This window comes from Macaca nemestrina, chromosome 2 (assembly GCF_043159975.1).
Source record: "Macaca nemestrina isolate mMacNem1 chromosome 2, mMacNem.hap1, whole genome shotgun sequence".
Taxonomy (NCBI): domain Eukaryota; kingdom Metazoa; phylum Chordata; class Mammalia; order Primates; family Cercopithecidae; genus Macaca; species Macaca nemestrina.
Genome location: NC_092126.1, coordinates 161589889 through 161606833, shown reverse-complemented (window position 1 = coordinate 161606833; position 16945 = coordinate 161589889).

Below are 16945 nucleotides of genomic sequence, written 5' to 3'. Positions count from 1 at the left end.
AATCCTGGAAATCCAAGTCCCCCAACATTGAAACAGGAAAACTTGAAACCTTGAACAGACCAATAATGAGCTCCAAAACTGAATCAGTAATAAAAAGCCAACCAACCAATAAAAGCCCAGAGCCAGATGGATTCACAGCCAAATTCTACCAGATATAAAATTATTCCAATCCTACTGAAATTATTCCAAAAAATTGAGGGGGAGGAGACTCCACCCTAACTCATTCTATGAACCCAACATCATTCTGACACCACAACCTGGCAAAGACACAACCAAAAAAGAAAACTTCAGACAATATTCCTGATGACCATCGATGCAAAAATCTTCAACAAAATACTAACAAACCTAATCCAGTAGCACATTAAAGTTAATCCACCACAATCAAGTAGGCTTTATTCCTGGAATGCAAAGTTGGTTCAACTTATGCAAATCAATAAATGCAATTTCCCACATAAACAGAATTAAAAATGAAAACTGCATAATTATCTCAATAAATGCAGAAAAGACTTTTGATAAAATTCCACATTTCTTCATATTAAAAACCCTCATCAAATTAGACATCAAAGGAACATACTTCAAAATAAGAGCCATCTGTGACAAACCCACAGCCAACATCATACAGAATGGGCAAAAGCTGGAAGCATTTTCTCTTGAGAGCTGGAACAAGACAAGGATGTCCACTCTCACCACTCCTATTCAGCATAGTACTGGAAATCCCAGCCAGTGCAATCAGGCAAGAGAAAGAAATAAAAGGCATCTAAATAGAAAGAAAGGAAGTCAAGGTTTCTCTCTTCACAAACAATATGATTCTGCGAAAAGGCTCAGAGAACTAATAAACAACTAATAAACTAATAAACAACTTTAGTAAAGTTTTAGGATACAAAATCAATGTACAAAATTCAGTTGCATTACTATAAACCAATAACATTTAAACTGAGAGCCAAATGAAGAATATAAGTCCACATACAATAGCTGCAAAAAGAAGAAAATGCCTAGGAATACAGCTAACCAAGTAGGTAAAAGTTCTCAACAACAAAAATTACAAAACACTGCTGAAAGAAATCAGAGAAGACACAAACAAATGGAAAAACATTCCACGCTCATGGATAGGAAGCATCAATATCATTAAAATGTCCACACTGCTCAAAGCAATTTACAGAGGTAATGCTATTCCTATCAAACCACCAACATCATTTTTCACAGAATCAGAAGACTATTCTAAAATTCATGTAGAACCAAAAAAGACCCTGAATAGCCAAAATAATCCTAAGCAAAAAGAACAAAGCTGGAGGCAACACACTCCCTGACTTCAAACTATATTAAAGGCTACAGTAACCAAAACATCATTGAGCTGGTACAAAAACAGACACATAGACCAATGGAACAGGATAGAGCCACACACCTCCAACCACCTGATCTTTGACAAAATCAATAATACCAAGCAGTGGGGAAAGGACTCCCCATGTAATCATCTCAGAATCATTTACTCTTCAGTAAATGGTGCTGGGTTAACTGGCTAGCATAGGCAGAAGATTGGAACTGGATCCCTTCCTTTCACCATATACAAAAATTATCCCAAGTTGGATTAAAGACTTAAATATAAGACCTAAAACCATAAAAATGTTAGTAGAAAACCTAGAAAATACCATTCTGGACATCGGCCTTGGGAAAGAATTTATGACTAAGTCCCCAAAAGCAATTGCAACAAAAACAAAAATTGATGAGAGAGAGATCTAATTAAGGGAAAGAGCTGCTTTCTGCACAGCAAACAAAACTATCAACAAAGTAAACAGACAACCTACAGAATAGGACAAAATATTCACAAACTACCCATCCAACAAAGGTCTAATATCCAGAATTTGTAAGGAACTTAAACAATTGAAAAGGAAAAAAAAAAAAAACCATTTAGAAAGGACATGAACAGACGCTTCTCTAAAGAAGACATACATGTGGCCAAATATATGGAAAAATGTTCATCACCACTAATCATTAGGGAAATGCAAATCAAAACCACAATAAGATACCATCTCACACCAATCAGAATGGCTATTACTAAAAAGTCCAAAAAAAAAAAAAGAAAAAGAAAAAGAAACAGATGTTGGGGAGTTTGCAGAGAAAAGGGAACACTTACACACCATTGGTGGGAATGTAAATTAATTTAGCCACCGTGGAAAGTGGTGTGGAGTTTCCTCAAACAACTTAAAATGGAACTATCATTTGACCCAGCAAACCCACTACTGGGTATACACCCAAAGGAAAACAAATCATTCTGCCAAAAGGACATATGTTCTTATGTGTTCTTTGCAGCAGTATTCACAGGAACAAAGACATGGAGTCAACCACGATGCCCATCAGTGGTGGACTGGATAAAGAAAATGTGGTACATATATGCTACGGAACACTATGCAGCCATAAAAAGGAACAAAATCATACCCTTTGCAGCAACATGGATACAGCTAGAGGCTTTTATCCTAAGCAAACTAATGCAGAAACAGAAAACCAAATACTTCATGTTCTCACTTATAAGCAGGAGCTAAACAATGAATTCACATGGACACAAGGATGGGAACAAAAGCCACTTGGGCCTACATTAAGGGGGAAGATGGGGGGTAGGAGCACGGGTTGAAAGCTGCCTATAGTATACTATGCTCACTACCTGGGTGACAACATCATTCGTACACCAAACCTCAGCATCAGGCAATTTACCCGTGTAACAAACCTCTATGTATACTCCCTGAACCTAAAATGAAAGCCAAGATAATAAAAACTATTTTAAAATAAATAAATAAATAAATCCCTATTTTCTAATGACTGTGGTCATGTCAGTATGGCTACTTCAAAATAATATGTCCTTCCTGAGATGTATATGCCTGTGAAGAACACCAGCAGTCTGAGGGAAGAGCAGATTCGAATGGTCCAGTGGAAGAACATTGAATTGGGAATCTGAGAACTAGTTCCAGCTGAAGCTTTGCCAGTTACCAGTTGTTTAGTATTGGACAAGTCACATAATCCCCTGACTCTCAGGTGGTTTTATTGCTGTTGTTGTTTAAGCATCATGGGGCTAACACTAGTAATCTCGTATTGGTCTAATAGTGCTCCATCTTTTCTTCCTAGGTCTAGTCATATTTTGAAAACAAATTGGTTTCACTGTACGTGCTATTTCATAAGTTTGTTTTTTAATGTATTTAAATTATCAGCATATCATGAGCATTTTCTATGTCTTTAGGTAGTTTTATGACATGTTCTTAAAGATTGCATTGTTTTCTCTTATGAGACTATACCATCTTTGCACACCAAGCCTCACTTGTGGAACATGGAAATGCCTTTATTTCCTATTAAAAATAGTGTTAACGAGGTGCAGACAAAAGGAATTAATCTGGACTTCTTCAATTGAGATTACACCTCATGTGTTTCAGCTACATAGACCCGTCTGTCTCTGGCTGGAATTAGGAGCCTAAAAAGAGAAGGGGCTGAAGGACTGATCACTTAAGAGTAGAAGGGGCTGAACAGGACAGGAGGTGCATTTGTTTATTGAGTACTGACATGCCATATACTTACATGTGTTAGTACAACGACCCTGTGAGGTAAGGCTTATACCCCATTACATTTGCTATAAGAGCTGAACTGAATCCATGCTCACAGCTACCATGTTGAAAGGGGAAACTGAGAAGGGCCCAGAACCACTGCTGTGCCACCACCCCTGAGACTCCACCATCCTCTCCTCCACACTATGACACCTGACCCTCTCCTTTGCCTGGCCACACCTACCACCTCACTGCCCCACTCTTCTCAAACGCATCCCTCAGATATTCACTGATTTATCCTTTCAGGACTTCTCAATCATGTATTTACCATCTTATTATAAATGATCTAATGCTCAGATTCTTAGGGTTACAACAGTTGATTTACATAGCCTTGCCTATGTGCAGTTAAGTCACTTCAAGATGGAAAACTCCCTGATTAAACTTAAAATGTGGTAATCTGACAACATGAATACTCTGGACTAAGTATATATGTTATTATAAACATCTTAAATAAAACATATACATTGTTTAAATCTGCTAAACACTGTTTACCAACCTCTGTACTCTTCCCACCCACCTCCACCCACCCTCAAAATCAGGCCACCCTTGTAGCAAAATTCTCTGCTTTCCTACCAGAGTGTGTAGCATTCATTTGCATTTCTATTTAGGTGAGCTTATTTCATAACACCCATGGCAGTGGGCAGAGCCCACAGGAGTCTATACCCTTCCCTGCCTCTAAGCAGTCACAAACAAATGAAGGGAGTTAGACGACTTCTAATATCCTTTCCAAATTTAAAATTCTGCATAATTTGGCCATATCTTAATGTTCCAATAAAATGCATCTTTCCATTGTGGTTTACTTTACTGTGTTAAAAGTTTGCACACTAAAAATTAGAAGTTAGAAGCCTCAGCTGAGCACGGTGGCTCACACCTGCAATCCCAGCACTTTGAGAGGCCGAGGCAGGTGGATCACATGAGGCCAGAAGTTCGAGACGAGCCTGGCCAACATGGTGAAACACCGCCTCTACTAAAAATACAAAAATTACAGGTGGCACATACCTGTAATCTCAGCTACTCCGGAGGGTGAGGCAGGAGAATTGCTTGAACCTGGGAGGTGGAAGCCACAGTGAGCCAAGATTGTGCCACTGCATTCCAGCCTGGGCAACAGAGTGAGTCTCTGTTTAAAATAAATAAATAAATAAATAAATAAATAAATAAATAAATAAATAAATAAGGAAGCCTCTCATTCCTAACCAAGTGAACTATGAAATGTTGAGAGATTGTACATTTCCGTTCTACTCCTAACACTGCTGGTGTCCGGCGCTGTGACGTGGCAAACTGCTTCCTGTTTCTGAGCCACAGTTTACCTATTTGTAAAATGGAAGATTTATACTAAACATATTCTGAGATGCCTTCTTGGCCCCGGCATTACAGTATTGGATTCTGATCATGTATTCATTCTGCTCAGAAATGTTTCTGGTCTTAAGTTATCAATAACCCCTGGTAGAGTCCGGGACATTGGGACTAGATCCTGCAGGCCCAGCCCAGGCTCACTCGCGGCTGTTTGAAGGAGTCACTCGCATGGACCAGTAAAGCAAAGGCAGCGACGCCTCGCGGTGAGGGCCAGAGCCCAAGTCCAGGGAAAACGCTCCTTTAGCGCCACGCGTTACAAAACAACCTCTCCTCCTTGCTGACGCTGCCGCCGCATCCGGGCTGCAAATCGAGCCTAGATCTTTCTGCTCCAGCACAGCCTGCCGTGCAGTGGATGCGGGCGTGAGGGGGACGCAGGAGCGTCTGGGGGCGGGGGTGCTGCTGACCGTGGAGAAAGCAACCTCCTTCCCTGAGGGGCTTCCCCTCTCTGCGCCACCATCCCCCACCCCCTGCAACAGGGCAGTGGCTGAGCCCATCTCTGTAGGTGGGAGGTGGGGTGGGAGGGAGGAGGAAGACCCTCTCGCTTGAGCAGGACTTGGAAAGGAGACAGGAAGAGAGCCCATTTCCAAACTCGGCCTCTTCCACTGAGGTTCCACCTGCATAGAAGGGGCTTCCTGGGACCCACCAAGCCCCTGATGCCACTTGGTCATTTTACAAGAGAAGACACCAAAGTCGAGAGAAGGAAGCAGCTGTCCCAAGGAGGAGCAGCTGGGTGGGAACTTGAACCACCATCTCCTGGCCCCTTCTAGTTCCCTGTCCCCTCCGCTAGACTTCTTCAGCCAAAGGGGGTTTCTCTCCTTTTAGTTTCTTTGCAAATCTACTTCCAAATATTTGCATTGACCTATCAGATTGATACTTAAAGAATCAAGGATTTGGCCGGGCGCGGTGGCTCAAGCCTGTAATCCCAGCACTTTGGGAGGCCGAGATGGGCGGATCACGAGATCAGGAGATCAAGACCATCCTGGCTAACATGAAATCCCGTCTCTACTAAAAAATACAAAAAACTAGCCGGGCGAGGTGGCGGGCGCCTGTAGTCCCAGCTACTCGGGAGGCTGAGGCAGGAGAATGGCGTAAACTCGGGAGACGGAGCTTGCAGTGAGTTGAGATCCGGCCACTGCACTCCAGCCTGGGCGACAGAGCCAGACTCCGACTCAAAAAAAAAAAAAAAAGAATCAAGGATTTGTGCATTTGACACCTGAAACTCATCTCTACCCCCAAGGACCTTCTTGTGTGTTCTGCTTACCATCCACTCAGAATTTTTGCAGCTTTTTGAGGGTCATCATCCATCTGCAATCACCTTAGAGACATCAGGAAGTGTCCTGATCATGATCCCCTTGTAGAGGTGAGAAGTGTGTCCTGCAGCTAATCCCATCCACCATGCAGACAGGATGCTAACCAGTCTCAGAGGACACCTTTCCTCTGGCCCAGCTGTTGGGTGGCTTACCTGGGTTTCTGCCCCAGTCTTGTCTCAGCATCATACACTTGCTGTTTGAAGGTGGCCATCCCATGAGTGGGCTAAACTCGGCATTCTAGGACTAGTCAGGAGGTGGCAAGTCACCATGTTGATCAATTCAATTAGTAAAGGCACTGTTTGGGAAGAGAGAGGGGTCACTATCATCATCTTATGAAGAGCTAATGTTTTTGAGCATTTACTATGTGGTAGGCTTTATGCTAAATTCTTACAAGTATTGTTTTAATATAATCCTTACAGCAACCATACTATTGTTATTCCTGTGTGGACAATGAGGAGAAGGAGGCACATAAGGAAAAGGTTACTAAATGGGGAATAAGGAAACTCAGCTTCCATTCTTGTTCTATCTCTCTGTAATCTCAGGCAAGTCACTTAACCTTGCTTTCTGGTACATGAAACATCTGAATTGGATGAAATTATATGCATATGTGCATTTTTCTGGAAAGAGCAGCCACAATTTTCATCAGCATCTCAAAGACACCCATTACCCCCCTCCCACTCACACACACACACACACACACACACACACACAAACCAAAGAACTCTTGGGACTATCTCATCTTATAGCCTTTTTCACACTAAACAATCTACCTTACATTGTCTTCTAACATTGTAAGTACCGATGGGCTTGAGCAGTACTGATAGGCAGATTCAGATTACAGTCACCACTGAGCCAAAGAACTCTGTGATTCAGGGGTGTGAAGGGCTCCAGGCTGCGCGCTGGCTTTTCCAGCACACCCGCATGTCCAGATAGCCATCGCAGGAAGGATGACATGGAGATGGGATCATCAGATTCACCCTCCACCTGCTTGCAACACCTCAGCATTTTTAATTCAGCTTGTTGTATTATTTACTTGCAACTGGACTCCAAGTTTATATTGCAACCTCAAGAAAAGATTCACAATCCCTTTTTTTTATTGTGCTATAAAAAGAATTATAGTGATAGAACCTCCATAGGGCTTGAAGTAAAGCAGCCATTCATTAAGCATCTGCTGTGTCCTGAGTATGCCAGCAATGAACAAGACAGACCAGGTCCCTGGCTGCATAAAGAACAAGAGGGACTGTGGCAGGGAAGTGCCAGGCAGATGCACAGAGCACGAGAGTGAGGCCTGGAGAACCAGGAGGGGCTTCCTTGAGAAGTGGTGTTTGAGCCACAGAAGGATCCCTGAAGAATGACTCATCCCTGATGGATGAAGAGAAATGAATTAAGCAAAAGGCGCAGATCAGAGGGGTGGAAGAGCATTCTGAGAGGAATGGGAAGGGCCCAAGGCAATAAAGAACTTGGTCCACTGGAGGAACTGAAAGGAGGGCAGGCTAAGTGCTGAGAGAGGGAGAGTGGTATGGGAGATGCAGCCGGAGAGGAGGCAGGGCCAGTGTATGCAGGGCCCAGGAATCGCCAGCTGGGATGCTAACTGGCTGTGGGCTGTTGGCAAGGCAGGTAAGAGCTCACATGTTCCATTTCCTTATCTTAAAGGTGAGAGTCTTGAATTAGATGATCTCAAAATCTCTTTCTGACTCTACTATTCTGTGATATTGTGACTTCAAAGAAAGTGAAATGATTGCTGAGAAAGAGAAAAGTGGCCCCTGACAACCTGGATCTGGGTGGTTCTATAAGCTAGGCCTTGGCATTCTCCTGTTAAACATAAACAACTTCACAGAACATCACCAGCAAGCAAGGTGTCTCTGTGACCATGATAAAGACAAATATAAGACCACTCCACAATCATGTCTGAACACAGACCAAAAACATTAACATTGTCCAAACCGTGGAACTGACCAAACATTTCCCTATTCTGGCTCGGAGGAGTGACTGCTGCTCCTTTACCCTTACAGCTTCACTCTCACTTAGTCTTCCTCCCTTCTAGACAAGATTTATTAAGATATGGAATCATAGAATTTACCCCTGCTTCTGACAGCATGCAAAGCCCCGCTTCCTTAAACCCTCCCTGAAATCGCCTACCACAAACCCCAGGCCTGTAAGTCCTTTCTAGCACCTTGTCGGTGAGGCAGCCCACAGTTCTCCTTCTCTGCTATGGGTAATAAACCCAACTTGTCCAAGCACGGGGCATTCCTCATGCAAGTGCAGGGCTGGCCGTGAGAAGTAATGCCACCCTACACTTTGCTCTCCGGGTGCCTCTCTTGTCTCACCAGTTCCAGCCCAGTCCTGGGGGTCTTTGGCTGGAGGAAGTTGACATCAGTCCCCTCCCCTGCTCTTCCCTAATCTCACCACACGTACCCTGCTCTGGGCCTCAGGGTGTTGGGGAGTAAAGCTGGGAAGTAGAGGAGGAGAAAATGAGGAAGAGAAATGCAAGAGGGCAACTTCTCAGGGGAATTTTGTCCACCTGATGATGTGGGAACAGAATTAAAACTGTCTCCAGAGAGAATGTTTCTTCTCTCACTTGAAGTCTGGGCTTCCTCCTTTTATGTCTATGCCCCACCCAGATTACGCATGGGCTACTTGGGAGGTTGTGGTATTCCTGTTTCCCAACCACACACCACCACCTCCCCTTAAAGTCATCTTCACAGGAAGGTAACCAGCTCCCAGTGGAACTGACCCATTTGACAGTATCTAAGGGGAACAAAAATTGCTGCTGCTGCTGATTCAGATTCACAGCTTGGACTTCCCACCCTTAGCTAAAAGTTTTTCACTGGGGGGAGTCCCCACCACACAGCCTACTCTATTCTGTTCATGTGAGCCAGTGGTAAACAAACCAGACTCCTGGTGCTTCCTGAGTCAGATAATAACCGAGGGAAAGAAGTGACCCCTTTCTCTGGACACGAAACCAACTACAGGACCCTTACTCCTCTGATTGAGAAAGCTGGTGAAGTCAGCTCCTTTCAGCTTGGAGAAGCTGTTGCTCACATCAGGCACATAACTGTTTCCAAAGCCATAGAAATGTCCAGTTCATGGCAAAAGTAGGGTTTTATTTGTGTTCAGTTTCATGAAGAGGTCAATCAACTTTTTCAGTAAAAGGCCAAATAGTAACTATTTTAGGCTTTGTGGGCCAATTTTTGCCATAACTACACAAATCTACCCTTGCAGCACAAAAGCAACCATAGATATAGTGCAAGTGATTAGGCATGACTGCATTTCAACAAAACTTTATTTATAAAAACAAGCAGGTCAGATTTGGCCCATGGACTGTAGTTGGCTGGCCCCTGGTGTAATGTAACCAACACGTGAGCACAGCTGAATAAGAAGAGGAATAATAACCTTTGCCCATTACTCTCTAAAGGGCTTACTTCTCATTAGACAGATGATTGAGAGATTTAAAATCAGTTTGGAAACTGATGGAGGATGAAGAAAAAGAGGGAGAGAAGAGAGAAGAAAGCAAACATGAGAGGATGGAATTGTATTTATTTCAAATGAGTAATGGAAGAATCAGAGTGGAAAGGGTTCTTTGTAAGGCCTCTGCATAGCAGGCCGACCCTAGTCATCTCTTACCCTGACCAGCTGGTCAGGAGTCACTCACTGAGGCTCAAGCTATGTGGACTAATCTGACTTCAAGGTCAGGTTTATAGAAACGTATGTGGGCTTCTTTGGGGAAAGTTTATTTGAGACAGTCTTCCTCCGGACCAGTTTCAGGTGTCATTAGCAATGGAGAATCTTCTCATAGAGACAACTGAATGTAGCATGTTCCAGGATTTATTTTTTAAATGCTAGTTCCTGATTCTTCTGGGCAAAGCTGAAGAAGGCAGAGAGACACTGAGACTGTACTGCATCAGCACAGATTGTGGAATGTTTAGGACCATTTCAGTTCCTGAAGAAAGAGCCCCTGAAGAGCTCATAGAAAGGGCTCCCAGGGGAGTAGAGAAGGACCAGGGAGTGCTGCACACTTCTAACAGTCACAGGTATTGTGACTTCTAACAGTTGCAGGTAAACAGGGTCCCAGACCTTCCCATCTGGGACTGATGGACTGGTTGTGAAGAATGTATACTCATTCCACAAATCTAAAAAGGGAATTAATAATGGAAGACTTAAGTGTAAAGTAGAGCACCCAAGACTCTGCTCGGAAAGGTAGATACAAATGATAACCACATAGGTAAATCCCCTGCTTGTGGCTGGGAAGAGAGGGTGAGAAGTAGTCTATCTACAGTTAATGGCCATTTTCTCTAGTTCACAGACCATGCATATTGATTATAGATTCAGAAAGTTACCCTAGCTTTACAGCAATGACTTCTGAACTGTGCTTTCCTGGAATACGAGTTTCAAAAGATGTTAGCAGTTATTTTGCAGGAGAAAGGTTTCAGGGAAACTGAAGAATGAATTGACATTGAGAGGAAACTGTTGTGTATCCATTCAAAATGCATTTTTGTTTAGCTGTGTTATCCTAGGAATCTGAGGCAGGAGGATCACGAACCCAGGAGTTCGAGACTGCGGTGAGCTATGATCATGGCACTGCACTCCAACCTGGGCAACATAGTGACACCATGTCTCTAAAAATAATAATACATAAATAAAATTAAATTTAAACAATCATTCTTAGGAAACACATTTTTTAGAGCTCAGAACAGAATATGAACCTAGACAGATGCATATAAAAGATGGTCTAGCAATGGCTTTCAAACTTGTTAAAACACAGGTTGCTGGGCCCCACACCCAGAGTTTCTGATTCAGTAGGTTGGGATGGGATTTGTGTTTCTAACAAGTTCCCAAGTGATGGTGCTGATGCTGGTCCAAGGACCACACTTTAAGACTCACTGTCCTGCACCTGGCTCTATGCCCAACAGATAGGAGGCTCTTTTTACAGTAACAAGAAGTTTCTGTCTGAGGGTTACCACATTACTAGAAATCAATTGGATGGGTTTCCACCATGTGTCAGGCTATATTGGCTGACCCAGCATCAAAGTCAGGGTTAGAAACATAAATGGGCTTATTTGGGGAAAGTTTATTCCAGACAGTCTTCCTCTAGAACAGCTTCAGGTGTCCTTAGCAATGGAGAATTTTCTGACAGAGGCAACTGAATGTGGTATGCTCTAAAATTCATTCTTTAAATGGGGGTTCATGATTCTTCTTAGCAAAGCTGAAGAGGCCAGCTAATAAATCAACACATATTTCCTGACATTTCCTGACAGGGAGACATGTTCTTTCAAACAATGGGAACAAAATTCAAAATGAATTTAGAGGGGAGATAAAATTCAGTTTGAACAATTTCAATCTGAGATATTTGGGGATAAAAAAATACAGATATCGGTTCTGAGGGGACTACTCAAGCAAATGTATATTAGGAAATCAAGGAAGCCCAAGAAGGCCAGAATGTGGACATGAGTCAGCCAAATTGTGGAGTTATGGACAAAAGCTAACAAACACGTCCTGAAACCTGTCACATAAGGGCTGGGACACAAATTCTTTTAACCTCAGGTCAGCCCCAAAGCATGGTACCAATTTCTGTTAACATGCTCTAAAAAATGACATGAAGAACTTAGAATAGTTTCTTGGCATATTAACAACTATCTCTAGAAAAATATGAAGTAGTCCTAAGCAGAAAAGTTTGAAAGAAATTTGGATAGTTAAGCCTGAAAAAAAGTGAAGATGATTCTACCTTTAAATTAATGAAAATTTTTGTCTCTGGCCTTTCATTGCAGTGATAAATTAGGCAAGAATAAATGGCCTTAATTTTAAAATAGATGTAATTTTAGTTAGCTGTGAAGTAAAATCTTCTTTAAAATAGAGTAATGAAACACTGGAGGCTTGTTATTTTGAGCCTGGAAATTTGTAGAGATGCTAATTGTAGCTAACAGTACTTACGCTTTTTTTTTTTTTTTTTTTTTTTTTTTTTGGCAGAGTCTTGCTTTGTCACCAAACTGGAGTGCAGTGGTGTGATCTCGGCTCACTGCAACCTCCACCTCCCAGGTTCAAGCAATTCTTCTGCCTCAGCCTCCCGAGTAGCTGGGATTACGGGAGTGCACCACCACGCCCAGCTAATTTTTGTATTTTTAGTAGAGACAGAGTTTCACCCTGTTGGCCAGGATGGTCTCAATCTCCTGACCTCGTGATCCGCCCACCTCAGCCTCCCACCTTGGGATTACAGACATGAACCCCCCCACACCTGGCTGTACTTACACAGTTTAAGTGTCTTTAAAGTTCCATAGAGCTCTTCCTTGGTTCCTGCACAATCTCAAAGCCAATTGAAGAAAGGAATTTCCATAATATTGAAAAAGTCCAAATGCCCACCAACAGGAAAATGAATGAATAAACTGTGATGTATTCACACAGTAGAATATTATACAGCAGTTAAAATCATGGATTATCATAAAATACAACAATATAGGTGAATTTTATTAATATAATATTAAGTGAAAGAAGCTCAGAAGATTACATACAGTATGATACCCTTTTATAATGCTTAAAACAACTAAAAATTTTAAATACATTTTAGGAATATAGGTAGATACAATATAATCATATAAAAGAGAAGACAAGCAATGACCACAATGAAAAAGACTGACAGTACCAAGGGTGGACAAGGACATGGAGTGATAGAAACTCTCATAGAGTGCAGTGGAAAGATAAATTGGTACAACACTTCAGAAAACGTTTTGATAGTATCTACTAAAACTAAAGATACAAAAACTCTATGATCTAGCAACTCCACTTCTAGGTCTATATTCAACATATGTTCACAAAAAGACATGTTCAAGAAAGCTCATAGCTGAGGGTGGAGCAAGATATCAGAGTAGAAGCCTCCATTGATGGTTCCCCCTTGCAGGAACACCATATTTTAACAACTAACTACACACAAAAAAGCACCATCAAAAGAAGCAAAACTCAGGTGAACAATCACAGCACCTGGTGTTAATTTCTTATTGCTCAAAGAGGCACTGAGGAGAGTAGGAAAAACAGCCTTGAATTGCTGACACACCCCTCCCCTATTCCCCCAGCAGTGGCTGTGTGGTGCAAGAGAAAATCTGTGCACTTGGGGGAGGGAGAGCATAGCGACTGGGCCACTTGGCATTGAACTCAGTGCTGAGCTGTCCCAGCAGAGAGAAAAACTGTGCTGGGCTCAGCTGGCATTCGCTGAGGTGGAGGGAGCATTTGGACCAGCCCTAGCCAGAGGGGAATCACCCACTTAAGCAGTTGGAACTCGAGTTTCTGCAAGCCTCACCACCATGTGTTAAAGTGTTCTGGGGTCTTATGTAAGCTTGACAGGCAGTCTAGGACAAAAGGACTGCAATTCCTAAGCAAGTCCTAGTGCTGGGCTAGACTTAACACTAGAGCAGTGAACTAGGGCAGCAGGTGACCTAGAGAGACACCATCCAGGGTGGCTAAGGAAGTGCTTGTTCCACCCATCTCCCAACCCCGGGTAACACAGCTCACAGCAACTAAAGTGACTCCTTCCTTCTGCTTGAGGAGAGAAGAGCAAAGAATAAAGAAGACTTGATCTTGCACCTTGGATACAAGCTCAGCCAATGTAGGATAGGGCACCAGGCAGAGTCATAAGGCCTCCATTCCAGGCCCTAGTTCCTTGACAACATTTCTAGACATGCCCTGGGCTGGAAGGGAACTCACTGCCTTGAAAGGAATGAGTTAGTCCTGACAGAATTTATCACCTGCTGACTAAAGAGTCCTTGGGCCCTGAATAACCAACAGTAATACCCAAGTAGTGTGCCATGGGCTTTGGGTGAGACTCTGAGACGTGCTGGTTTCAGGTGTGACTTACTACCTTCCCAGCTATGGTGGCTATGGCAAAAGATTCCTTCTGCTTGAGAAAAGTAAAGGGTATGTTTTCTTGCTGGTACCTTAGGTACCAGTTCAGCCACAAGGTTGTGGAGCACCAAGTGGGCTCTTGGGTCCCCGAGTCCAGGTGTAGTCTCCTAGACAGCATTTCTGCTCCTGCCATGGGCCAGAGGGGAGCCCATTGCCTTGAAGGGTGAGTCCCAAGCCTGGCAGCGCTCACCACAAGCTAACTGAGGTGCCCCTGGGCTTTAAGTGAACATATGCGGTAGCCAGGCAGAACTCCCCCTGAGCCAGTAGTGGTGGAGCCAGGAGGGGCTCCTCTGCCTGTGGAAAGGTGAGGGAACAGTGAGAAGGACTTTGTCTTGTGGTTTAAGGGCCAGCTTAGATGCAGTAGAATAGAATGCCAGGTAGATTTCTAAGGTTGTTGACTCAAATCCTGGCTCCCAATTGTGTCTCTGGACCCACCCAAGGCCTGGGGGAACTCACTGCCTTTAAGGGAAGAACACAAGCCTAGTTGGCTTCTTCACCTGCTGATGGCAGAGCCCTAGGACATTGAGGTAGAACATAGATGGTAGCCAGGTAGTGGTTAAATCAAGCAAATTTAACCCAAAGAAGACTACCTCAAGGCATTTAATAATCAAACTCCCAAAAGTCAAGGATAAAAAAGGATACTAAAAGAGCAACAGGAAAGAAACACATAACATACAACAGAGTTCCAATATGTCTGGCAGCAGACTTTTCAGTGGAAACCTTATAAGCCAGGAGAGAGTGCCATGACATGTTTAAAGTGCTGAAGAAACAAGACCCAGTGATCTGTTGCCTATAAGAAACACACTTCACCTATAAAGATACACACAGGCTGAAAATAAAGGGATGAAAAAGATACTCCATGCCAATGGAAACCAAAAAAGAGCAGGACTAGCTATACTTATATCACACAAAATAGATTTCAAGACAAAAATTGTAAGAAGAGATGAAGAAGGTCATTATATAATGATAAAAGGATCAATTCAGAAAGAGGGTATAACAATTTTAAATATATATGGAGCCAACACTGGAGCACCCAGATATACAAATCAAATATCATTAGAGCTAAATAAAGAGACCACAATACAATAATAGCTAGAGACTTCGACACCCCACTTTCAGCATGGGACTGATCTTCCAGACAGAAAGTCAGCAAAGAAACATCAGACTTAATCTGCAGTATGAAACAAATGGGCCTAATAAATACTTACAGAACATTTCATCTAACAGCTGCAGAATACACATTCTTCTCCTCAGCACATGGATCATTCTCAAGTATAAACCGTATGTTGGGTCACAAAACAAGTCTTAAGGCATTCAAAAAATTGAACAACTTAAAAAATAAATTAAAAAAAGTAAGGCCGGGCGCGGTGGCTCAAGCCTGTAATCCCAGCACTTTGGGAGGCCGAGACGGGTGGATCACGAGGTCAGGAGATCGAGACCATCCTGGCGAACACCGTGAAACCCCGTCTCTACTAAAAAATACAAAAAACTAGCCGGGCGAGGTGGCGGGCGCCTGTAGTCCCAGCTACTCGAGAGGCTGAGGCAGGAGAATGGCGTAAACCTGGGAGGCGGAGCTTGCAGTGAGCTGAGATCCGGCCACTGCACTCCAGCCCAGGCTATAGTGCGAGACTCCGTCTCAAAAAAAAAAAAAAAAAAAAAAAAAAAAAAAAAAAAATTAAAAAAAGTAATCCCACTTACAATAGTCACAAGTAAAATTAAATACCTAGGAATTAATCAAAGAAGTGAAAGATCTCTACAATGAAAACTATAAAACACTGATGAAAGAAATTGCAGAGGACACAAAAAAAGGAAATATATTCCATGTTCATGGATTGGAAGAATCAGTATTGTTAAAATGTTCATACTGCCCAAAGCAATAAAAGATTTAAGGCAACCCCTATCAAAATACTAATGGCATTCTTCACAGAAATAGAAAAAACAATCCTAAAATTTATATGGAATCACAAAAGACCCAGAATAACCAAAGCTATGCTGAGCAAAAAGAATAAACCAGAGGAATCACATTACCGACCTTCAAATTATGCTGCAGAAGTATGGTAACCAAAACAGCATGGTGCTGGAATAACAACAGCTCAGTGGAACAGAATGGAGAACCCAGAAACAAATCCATACACCTACAGTGAACTCATTTTTGACAAAAGTGCCAAGAACATGCATTGGAGAAAAGAGTGTCTCTTCAATAAATGGTGCTGAGAAAATTGGATATCCAAATGCAGAAGAATGAAACTAGACCTCTGTCTCTCACCATATATAAAAATCAAGTCAAAATGGACTAAAGACTCAAATATAAGACCTCGAACTATGAAATTACTAAGCAAAAACATTGGAGAAACTCTCCAGAACATTGGAGTGGGCAAAAAAATTCTTGAGTAACACTCCAGAAGCATAGGCAGCCAAAGCAAAACTGGATAAATGGGATCACATCCAGTTAAAAACCTTCTGCACATCAAAAGAAACAATCAACAAAGTGAAGAGACAACCCACAGAACTGGAGAAAATATTTGCAAACTAGCCATCTGACAAGGGATTAATAACCAGAATATTAGGAGCTCTAACAACTCTATAGGAAAAAAATCTAATAATCCAATTTAAAATGAGCAAAAGATCTGAATAGACCTTTCTCAAAAGAAGACATACAAATGGCAAACAGGTATATGAAAAAGTGCTCAATATCATGATCATCAAAGAAATGCAAATCAAAACTACAATGAGATATCACCTCACCCCAGTTAAAATGGCTTTTATCCAAAAGACAGGCAATAATGAATGCTGGCAAGGATGTGAAGAAAA